The sequence below is a fragment of the Bison bison genome, unplaced genomic scaffold, assembly GCF_000754665.1.
Source record: "Bison bison bison isolate TAMUID 2011002044 unplaced genomic scaffold, Bison_UMD1.0 scf7180017863957, whole genome shotgun sequence".
NCBI classification, from domain to species: Eukaryota; Metazoa; Chordata; class Mammalia; order Artiodactyla; family Bovidae; genus Bison; species Bison bison.
The window spans coordinates 2,687,049-2,698,872 of NW_011494529.1; the positions used below are offsets into that span (position 1 = coordinate 2,687,049).

The 11,824-nt window shown below is 36.5% G+C and overlaps 1 protein-coding gene and 1 long non-coding RNA gene across 7 annotated transcripts in view; both read right to left on the bottom strand.

The window, feature by feature from the left end:
• NFIA (nuclear factor I/A) overlaps positions 1 to 11,824 on the bottom strand; it is a 406,342-nt gene that overhangs the window by 357,266 nt on the left and 37,252 nt on the right. The gene's annotated exons all lie outside the window — the stretch shown is intronic.
• The window catches only part of LOC104984252, a 6,618-nt gene continuing 1,111 nt past the window's right edge, over positions 6,318 to 11,824 (bottom strand). Inside the window, exon 2 of the long non-coding RNA XR_824734.1 lies at positions 6,318 to 11,813. This is a non-coding gene — a long non-coding RNA (uncharacterized LOC104984252). The remainder of the gene's footprint in view (positions 11,814 to 11,824) is intronic.

Sequence of the window (11,824 nt, forward strand, 5' to 3'; positions counted from 1 at the left end):
AGGGGTGGGGAGGTGGGGAGGGGGAATCACACCATTGAAGGTTACCTGAATAATGATATCTACTGATCTGACTGCTATCCTTCCTTCACAATGCTATTTAAGAACAGCAAAAAGAGTCTTTTATTGTACACATCTACTTATAGAGTGCAAATTCTTTGTCTCATAAAGCGAACTCTATTTGTATTGAATATATATTCACTATTTCCTGCTAATGGGGTAAAAACTGATTCCAGATGAGTAGAAAAATGCCTTAGTTTTCACAGAAAATTCATTCCAGGGGGGGAAAAAATGTTTAAAAGTTTTTAATAAATCTATAACTTTGTAGATTGGTTTCTAGTTTCTGCATCTATATTTCACTCCTCAGGTTTTTTTTTTTTTTTTTTTTTAGGAGGGTCAGTTTGCAGTAACTCAGTATATGTTTACATTCTGCGCATAAGGTTGCTGATCTCCATCCAGAATCCAAGAGAGCTTTTATGTTGTCTTGCCCCAAAGAGAACACCTTTTTAGAAGAACAATAAATACAGCATGGAATATCACCTGAAAAACAAGAGTTCAAAAAGCCCCAGGAGGAGCAGAGTTAAAGACGATCATTTAATCAACCTTAACTCACACTAGAATATTTAGCGATTGCATCATTCCCAGTACACAAGTCACACGCTGTCCTCAGTGCACTGCATTGAGTAACAGACAATGCAACGTTTTAAATTTGATTTCCTAATGTCCTGGAGGTCAATGTGAGACCTTGCAATTTGTTAATATAGTTATCGTAAATTTATTCGAGATTTTTAAAACTGGACCTGTACTACAGCTAATAGATACTATTAACAAAATAAATCACGAGGCCCTCATAAGATATTACAAAATGCAAAGCACTGCCATGTTCAAGTTTTAAATCTGATCGGGGCAGCTACAAACTTAGAAGTATCTTCTGCCCTAGAACTTTCTATTGACTACTGACTATTGAAATTGACTATTAATTTCTGATGTTTATATTTTCCTAAAACTTTGAACCAGCTATGGTGTTTAAAAGGGAGTTTGTGCAAGAGCCACCTTTCAGCTTGAAATGGACTCAACTGCAGATTGTTAGTAACTTTAAACACCCAAACGTTACTCAGCCTCATGGGTGTTATCTTGATCACTTTTAAAGACATTTTCAATAATGTCCTTTGAGATGGGACCAGAAATGACTTTATTACTTTCCCAAAGGCTTCGCTCACAAGCTTATCACTCTGATGGCAGCTGTGTTACTGAAACCTGTCACTGTCACGGCAGATGTGACGTAAGTGGACATGAGAGCAACACCGTTAAAAACGACCGGAGTCTGCCTGGAATGCCCAACCCTGTGTAGCAACAAATGTTGATTTCCATTCTAACAATATTTCCAAACAATCCTTAAATCTGGCAGACAGAAAGAATACTAATCACCTAGATAAATGTGTTTCTTCTACACTCTGGAGAAGCGCCATAAGAATATATCACGTTTAGGAAGCTTATGTGAGTGAAGCACTGTCCCACTTGGCATAACTTACTGAATTTCATATTACTTTATTAGGAGGTTGGTGAAGACACTGGGTAAAACTCTACAATTAAGTTAATTCAGTCCTGTCCTCTCATAATTACAAATATTACGGGACCCAAACCAAATCTATGGCCAAGTTTACACCACCTGATATAGGCCAAAGAAACATGGTTTGATCTATATGAACCAAAAAATAAAAGTGAAGGGGGAAATCCCTTTTCCTTGGCCTTGATTATCCAAATATGCTATCTCTAAAGATCAGGCTCCCTTTGAGATGTGAGTGTACCCTACCAAGCCTCTAGACATGCAGATTTTCTCCTTCAAATGTGTATTAAACACGTATATTTAAAACAATACCAAAGTTAGCAAATTCACAGACATAGTGAGCAGAGACAAAGTTGTTAAAATTCAAAGGCATTAAGTACAAGTATCTACTTACCAGCTATAAATGTGCTACATGTGTACTAGTTTCTTATTGAAATTATATATAATCTCATAATATACATTCTTCCCCAACAATGAGGCAAGCAAATATTATGATGAATATGTATTTCCATAATAAAGATTTTCAGTTACAATAAATGGCTCAAAACTTCAACCCTAAAGATTGAATTTTTTCACTTTTCAGAGTTGTAGTCTGAATAGATGCAAAAATTTAACAAGAAATATCACAAGAGTTATTTCAGCCAAATTATTTAATGAGCACCCATGCAATCTATGCCAAATAAAAAAGAACACAGTGCGACGCCAGCTTCTCTGATTAATGCATCCTAAGCTTACATTTCCATACAGTTTCTTTTAATTAAAGACAAACAGAAATTTCCTCTCACTAAACACTTTTAGGTTCAAGTTTACTTTCTAGAGCTATTTCTAAAAGTGTATATCATTTGTTTTGCTGAGTAACTGAATTACTTCATATGATAAAGCCATTAATTGTGTAGACCTGGTAACAAAGGAAGAACACTTGGCCCAAGAACAGAGGTTGGAGGGTTTACTAGTGGTGTGGACTTTAGGAGTTGGGTAAGCGAGATTTTGCAAGTGTCACTAGGGAGAAAAATATATAAATAAGAGCAAAATCACCAAATTATATGCATAAATATTTAAGATTTCATGGGAAAAGTTACCAAAGAAAAAGGTTGTGTACAATATTCCTTTCAGCTAGAGATAATAATTTATCCAAAAATTAGCCTGAATAACTTTCTGATTATATTATAGGAGGAAAAGACTTACAAGATTTTTCTCATTCTGGACATTTTTTAAAAGGGAATCCTGAGCTATCTGCCAGATGAAAGTGATTTTCCTCTTATCTGAATGTCTGTAGCAATTATTTCCTCTACTGCTGTTTGGTGCTTACCCTCTGGTGCTTATAACACGTCGCAGCACCGCAGCACAGTCAGGTCAGACAGACCGGGATTCAAATGCCACCCCCACCACCACTAACTTGCTCTGTAATCTCACAGCAAGCTACTCTTCCTCTCCCAAGGAATTTAGTTCTCTCTCTCTAGATCACTCTCCCCCAACACACCACTATCATCGATGGACTTCCTGTCTTCAGTCCTTGGGACACGGACACACACACACATACACACACACACACACACACTCTCTCTCTCTCCCTCTCCTTGGGACACACACACACACACACACTCTCTCCCTCTCCTTGGGACACACACACACACTCTCTCTCTCTCTCTCTCTCTCTCTCCCTCTTCTTGGGACACGCACACACACACACACACACACACACACTCTCTCTCTCTCCCATCCGCACCCAGTTCTCTGCACGTACGTAATCATCTCTCTACTTGGATGCTCAGGTGTCCATGGTCTGATTCTCCACATCTCCATCTAAAGAAGGCCTTTCATTTATTCTCTATCACCATGTGTTCCCTTTAGAGATTTACCACATTTAGAAATTAGTTATGTGTTTACCCACCTCCCTGATCTTTAAACCCCATGAAAGCAGGGCTCTACCCGCCTTGTCCACTGGAGCATTCCCAGTACCTAGCACAGTGGCTGGTACATAGTGGACAGCCAACAGTAAGTTAGCTGGATAAATCGACTATCTAAAACAATACTGACTGAAAACATCATTACATATAGACTTATTTCCTCTACTCAGATTCCCAGAAGTGATATTACTGATTCTGAATTTCTTTCCCTTTCTTTAACCAAGGCAACTTTTATAGTCTGTGGCCCAAGGGACAGTCTCTTAGGGACTGGCTATACTTTTATCATAAGATGAAAGGCAATGTGAGACAAGGGCTATGCCATATGCATTTAAGCTCAGAGCCTTATACACAGTGGGCACTCAATAAATATATCTCAGAGCTTTAATAACTAAATGATAAATGTCAGTCTGTCAAGATAATGAATTATTTGTTGCTGTTGTTCAGTCACTAAGTCATGTCCGACTCTGTGACCCCATGGACTGTAGCCCACCAGGCTTCACTGTCCATGGGATTTCCCAGGCAAGAATACTGGAGTGGGTTGCCATTTCCTCCTCCAGGGGATCTTCCCAACCCAGGGATCGAACTGGGGTCTCCTGCATTGCAGGCAGATTCTTTACCAGCTGAGCTACCAGGGAAGCCCAACGAATTATTAAGCAACTCTTATTAGTGAAGAATATTATGACCTCCAAAACAATCAAGTTATGGTTAACAAAAAATATTAAGTGAAAGGAAAACAAAAAAAACTGTATATATAATATATACATAAATATATATATATATTATATATTATATAACATCAAAACTATGCCTACCAATAAAAAATTATCCCTATTTTTTCTGTTCTTAACATCACTGCAGACTTGACAACAAAGGATTAGGATGGAGAAAGGCTTGCTCCTAAATGTAAGACCTTAAATTTTTAGGAGGAAAAGAAATGGTATTAGGGAGACCAAGTGAATCCGGTATCCCAACCCAATAATTACAAGCATTCTTTTCTCTGGGGCTCATTCGTCCATCACTACGGAGGGATTTATATCCATAACCTCCATTAACATTAATGGAAGGTAGCCACACAATTCACCAGAAGTCCACTAGAGAATCAGGCCTGTAAGAGAAAACATTTTTATTTATTAAAATTTACAAAGAATTCCTAATATAATGCAAATAGTGGTGCCTCTGTGAACAATTTAACTCTGCTATAATCACAGAAAATCCAGTTCCTAAAGCTACATGCCTCTAACGTCTACCACCCCCTCCACTTTCAACAAAAGACTGTCCTTTGCTACTCTATCGTGAGGCCGATAACAAATAGTATTTTTAAAGTATTTCTTGTCAATAAAAAAAAAAAAGCACAATTTAAAATGGAATGTTCTAACAAAACACGCTCATACATGCAGGAAATAAGGAATTTACAAGCCAACACAGGTCATTATTTAATTTTTAATTAGGTTTCACCTAACAATGGAAAACTAAGTCTTCCTTCATCCATTTAACAAAATGCTCGTTTAGAATGCTCCATGGCTTACAAAGCTTCCGAACAGATGTCTAAAATGAGAATTCAAGACTCAGGAAAATATGAAATTCACTTTACTCAGTTCTCAAGCGATCTGATAAACAAACAGCCTCACCCACTGCAGTCATGGCTGATAATTTATTTCCAGAGTCTGATGACTATATGGCAATTCACTTTGCTGATGAAACATTCTTTATTTGGGTGGGATGCACACAGATACCAACTTACCGAATGTCATTCCCACAAGATAATAGACCATAGAGAAGATGCATGCCAGGCAGTACTGCATCAAAAAACCACTTTTCACCTATCAGAAGATGCCTTAACAACCGACAATGTTTATCAAATTCACAAACCTCATTCCTGTTAGGCAAAGTTCCAAAGTTGACTTTGTTTCTTCATTAAAGCCATCTAAACTTTCTAGTACCCATGTTTTCTGCATATTTGCAGACATTAAAACTCCTTAACTTTGCAAATATTTTATAGCTACACTTGTAATGGTAGATATGTCCTGTGAACTTATTTAAATTAACTCAGGGGTCTCGCTTTCACTGTATACAAGGCTTCCTCAAATCCATAACACAATTCTACTGATACGTGAGAATTCCACAACATTATTTTGGGATCTCTAACTTCAGCCTTGCATGCATACCACTGACCTCTGTTATAACTGAGCAGCCTTGGAAGCAGAGGAAACTGGCATCACACTCTTAGGAGAGAAAAAAGGAAAAGACAAGGAGATATGGCAGATATTCCTCAAGTCACCCTCGGAGGGAAGGGAAAGAACAGGGAGATCTACGGTTTTCACCATCAAAATATCCACACTTTAGCTACAGGACTGTGAAGTTTCAAATAAACACTTGAACCAAACTCTTAGCTATGCCAAGGGATAATACATCAAAGGAACCACATGTGGACCTTCTCTCTCTTTGAGGCAGAGGCAACTGGACAAACTTTTTCCACCCATCAAGGAAGAAGTCGGTGAGCTCCTCGTGAGTGAGGTGAGCAGCCTCGCTCCACAGTTAGCCTGCTAAATGACTGAGGAGTGAGGCATCACGGTGCACCCCAGGCTCCATTTCAACCACCTGCCATTTCTGGAACACACACCCTAGGCTCCCAGCCCCATGCTCTGTCCCTTCATTTCCCCTGCCAGTCTGCAAGGCCCTCCGTTAACACCACCTCCCTCACAGAAATCATCCTCATTCTCCTCAACTAAGAATCAATATAAGCACACCTCGTTTCATGGCTCTTTGTCTTATTATGCTTCACAGATCTTGCATGTTTTACAAGCTGAAGGCCTGTGGCCACCCTGGTTGTTAAAAGATGGTTAGCATTTTTTTTTTTTTAGCAGTAAAGGATTTTTAAATTAAGACAGGTACACTGCTTTCGAAGACATAATGCTTCTGCACATTTAATAGACTATAGTGCAAACATAACTTCTATATGTACTGGGAACCAAAAAACTCACGAGACCTGCTTCATTGTGACATGCGCTTTATTTTGGGAGCCTGAGACTGAAGTTGCCATATCCCCAAGGTGTGGCTGCACTGTCCTCTCTCGGGCCACGTGGGTCCTTCGTGGTCTACATTTAACAGAGCACTCGACGCGTCTTGCCTTTTCCCCTACCAATATCTGAGCGTCTGGAAGGAAAGAACATTTCCCCACTTTCAGTATTTTTCTGCTATCAACATATACCATGTTACCTTATTTCTAGTAAATGATTAATAAGTTATTTGCTGAATACTTAAGATGAGTACTTCTACCAAGGCCAATGCATCCTATCCTCCTACTGGAATATAATACTCAATTTTCTCCTGATTATATTAAAATGCCCAAAACGTGGTGTCTGAAGTCAAATGTCTTCTACTCTCTTGAAGGCACTCTCAGATTACGTACTAAGAACAAGGTAAATATAGAAAAGTGACGAGAAGAATGATAAAAGTCACCATGTACACACCATGTCCAACCTTATCAAAGATAAGCCTTTAAAAGATAAGAAGAAAATTCCAGAACATTCTCCTGAGTAACTTTGACATGCCCTCAACTTCCAAGAAAAATCAAATATTGACAATGAAACGATTTGGCCATACTCAAAAGAAACAAACTGTGTTCTTTAAAAACCAACTTAAAAACAACAGATGGAAAAATAATCTGGAGATCATTTTCCTTTGAAAGGAGAATGGAAATAATGTTCATTTTCCCATATTGATCTTTTTAAACATATAGAGTGAATTAATCAATATTAAATAGAAAAAGAAATGTAAAATTTTATTATATCAAAACATACCTTTTTAAGTTTTAAGTGCCATCCAGAATCAGAAATCATTTATTTTTTTCCAAAGCACCCTTGCTTTTTTCATTTGTTTAGTTCATTATATTACTCAGGGAGTAGGAAATAAGAGCCATTATGATTTATAATTTTGTGTAGGGACAACTAAACTGTCCCTAACTCACTCCATCCTTTTTTTCAAGGCTCCCTGCGTTGAGAATCACGAATAATCTTGGCAAAACACTTCTTAAAACATGTCCCTGTTCAAAACCTCTGCAAGATTTCCTAATGCTTAAATCTCTAATTGGGCACTCACTGCCCTCCCCAAGACGAACCCCATTCCAACTGAATGTGTCCACTCACTTGACTGGAACAAACCTTGCCTATTCCTGCTCCTGCACTTGCATGCATGCCTTTCCCTGGCTCTCCAGGTCTTCTCTCTAACTAATCCCTATCATCATCCCTCTTTATCAGCTCATTTCCCAACCGTCCTTCCACTAGTCAAACCCACTAGTCAAATTCAGTTGCATATAATAGCCTTCTAGACCATCTCATTTCTTCATGAATTGTCTTCTACATTTCTACACAACATGTTCTCATTTGGTGTTTATTTATTTACATATCCACAAGAATACATGTTTCATACCAGCAAGGACTACGTTGTACATATATAAGATTATATCCCTCACCAAATCCAGCACAATGGCTCACATGCTGTTGACACTCAAAACATATTTGCAAATTAAGTATTTCTAAGACATTAATTTATAAACTTTACCTTGTAAGATCAAGTTAAAGAATATACTTAAAGTAAGACTTAATGACTGAATTAAGATAAACTATGTATTATAAACAAATACTTTAAGACATACAATTTTAAAGTGAAACTATCATTCTAATCTTATGCCTGATCTCGTCATGTTTTTAGGGCTAATACAGCATTGGAAATACTGACTAAGCAGCCTAATTTCAATTGCTCAATGCAAAATTACTATAAAAATTAACAACAAAAATCCTAAACCTTGCTGGTGACATTTTATTTCCATATATGCACAATACAATTAATGTAAACTCAATGGTAACAACTGCATACTAAATAAATGAATGTTACACCTACAAACAAGAGTACAGAAGAGTTTTGCAGGTTGATCTGAAAACGCCACCAATCCACTATACGCAAAAATGTCCCTGATTTTAAATGAGTCATAGAAAAGAAGACAGTTTACTGTACTAAGTCATCCCCTAGGAAACTAACTGCATTTGGGTGGCCATTAAAAAATAAGTTTTCAGACTAGAGTTGTGAGCTATCACACATGTAGAAGACCTGGGTAAAAACCACCTTTAACATACCCTTAATCTACAACAATAAAAAGGCAAATACACGACACTGAAAACACCTGGACAATATGAACAAGACCAGCCAAGACTTAAAAATTTTAACTGACCATGTAAAATCTACAAAGATGCTTAATAAATTCTATACACACACATACACACGTGTTCATCATACACCCAGTGAGTCATGTAATTCTACACTACTACATATAAATGATATTGTACCTTGATTTTAATCTCCTGTTAATCTCTTTACTATCTTGTTATCACTTTGGGATATGATTTAGGAACCAGAGTGTACTGGGTTTTGTTTTTAATTTTCAAAGCATACTAAAAGTGAAATATTCTAAAAAGGATACAGAAAATATTCTTAAACAAATACAAAGCATTTATTTTTTAAATGGCATAACTCAACATACTAAAGACATACCCAAGCTGCCAGTTTTTAGAGCATGGCTTTTTTATAAAAAAAGAAATCTATTTTGGACAAATAGGATTAAGCTTCTTAGACAATTCTTTGTTGTTTTGACTTCAACAATTTATGCAAATGAGATGTTAATTAGTGTAATTGTAACTTAAATTATGCTTGTGTAAACCTCTCCATTGGTAGAAAAGTGTGGGAATCTACACAACTGGTATTTAAAGTAGCTGTACTAACTCCCTTCTGAAAGCCCAGCATAGCAAGATCACTTTCATGTCTTTACAATTTGTTTTTATGAGGTGATAACATTTTTACAAATACCATCATTTTTGGTTTTTTATATTGTAAGTGACAGTCTGACATTTTACAACTGGCTTATTGAAAACAAGAATTGAGCACTCTAGCAGTAACGGACATTAACTGCTGAATAGAGATTCAGATGCTAATGAGGTGAGAGGGGCTCCAGAAAGTTTTGATAAATGCTACACACACTCTAACTAGCTGTGAATGTGGGTTGACAAAGAACATCTACACCAGGGTTCAATAAAATGTAACCCTTTAAATTAATCATACTGGCAGTATTTAATAGAATGCACAACAATCTCCTTTTCTGTTGGCCATAAAGCTGGAGAAACGCAAAGTCTTCACAAATGAATGCTCCCACATTTCCCACTCCACACTGCTACTTTCATTTGAACGTCTACAGCTGTTTCAAAAGTACTTACTGTAAATAGCAAAGTATAAGCAGATTTCAGAGTCTGACTCTTTCACAACAGAGGATATCATTTTTTTTCCTGCATTTTTACGCCTGGATTGAAACAAAACTCCCAAGAAAAAAACATGGAAAATTCGAGTGCCTGGTACAGAACCCAGCACATAGCAGGTTCTCAATAAATGGCATTTCTTGTTGTAGGGAATATCTGGCATCTTATTAAAAGAAAAACAGTCTGCTCATACAGGAAAAAAAAAATCAAGAGAATTCTGGAAATAAGGCCTTCTGGCTTCAAATTCACTAACTTAAGGTAGGCCTTTGTTCTTCAGGGACTTTGGGGAAACTCATTTTATAGTTTTGTGAAGAATTTACACAAAAGAAAAATTAAAATTTCCTACAGAGTAAAACTATAATGAGACTTATTATCACAAATGTCAGAGAACCTCAACTTATTTAATTTTTTGATGTTCACACTAATCAAACTCTTCTACTGATTGCAAACTTCTAGAATTCAACAGACTACAGTTCAAGAGATCACCCTTATATTTCTTAAGCAAATGGAGAACATTAACATGTTATTTCTCCTTAAAGTGACAATCCCTAATATCCTTTCTGGTTTTTGCCAATTTTAATCTTGGCAGGAAGTGGAAATCTGTGCACTCAGCAACACTGCAATCTTGCTGGCTGTCAAAATTATGTGTCAGCCAATGCCGGAGTGGTATTCTTGTCATTTCACCACGGTAAGAAACTCACCAGTCTGACATATAAAGCCTCTAAAAGTAGTGATTTATGCCAAAATGTAGATACATTTACCCGCCACCTAAATTTCATTTATAATTCCCACAATTACTATAACTTCCTCTAAATAAAAGTCTCAAATATAGCTCTAATTAATTTTATAAATCAAGGATACTTAAAAAAATCCAAGGAATGACTATGAGTGAAATAGGTTTAGATCAAAAGACAACTAAATTTTTTAAAACACACCCGTGTCTATATTAACACATTAAACTTGTTAGTATGCTTGCCTGAGGATACTGCATACTTTTTAAAAGTCATTTTCTCCCAAATAGTCTCCATGTGAACCACATATTTCCAAGTCAACAAACTAATCGTTTCTCAATAGACTGCATAAAAATGATACCTTTACCCTTCAGCGAGCACTGGTTACTTTGACTTTTTAAGAGTAAAAACTCTCTCACTTAAAAAAAAAGAAAAAGTGAACAAGTAGAGAAATGTCTGCTATGGTTTAGAAATGGCCATTTAGCCAAATTGCATACCTGTGCTGTGTCAGCGTCCTGGCAGAGCCATCTCATTCCACTGGTCTAATGGATGGCAATTGAATTTAATTAACAAAACTCCTTTGACTTCGTTTCATACTGTGCTGAATGTAATGGAATCCTCCTTCTACCCCCTCTCTCTCTTTCTCCCTCGCTTTCTCTCTCCCTCTTTCTTTTGCATTCAACTAAAAATGTCCTTAACTGCCATCTACTTTAAGAATATTAAAGGCTATACATTATACTTAAAAGATGTAATATCGTCATCTCCTTCCCCATGACTTCAATTTAGTTACTGAATTATATAACATAAAATAATTAAAAAGATACTTTGATAGTGATACACAGTATAGATTCAATTACCACAATGTATCCATTAAAGGTACTTTTATAGTATGAATAAAATGCAAATCCTCTTTATGGATCAATACCAGAACATAATTCTATTCTTCCTCTTAAAAAAAGGAAGTTAACTATTACAAATCATCCTCACGTGAAAATGGAAAAAACATATTTCTTTGAAAGTTTTCTATTAATCTCAATATATTAAGAATGTTACTTTCTCTATTATACTCATTTTTAAACAGTAGGCCTAAATTCCAGCAATATTTGGTAATCAGTAAACAGAAAACCTGTTTACCACTCCTTCTCATATTTCTCACATTTATTTAAATTCCTGCCACTAAATTCAGAGAGACATTGCTATTAATTAAACAATCTTTCCTAAATAAAATCAAGAACACACCAAAAAAAAAAAAAAAAAACATGCGCCTAAGGGATTCTGAGTAAATATTACTACTCTGCCTAACTTTTGCCTGGCTGGGCA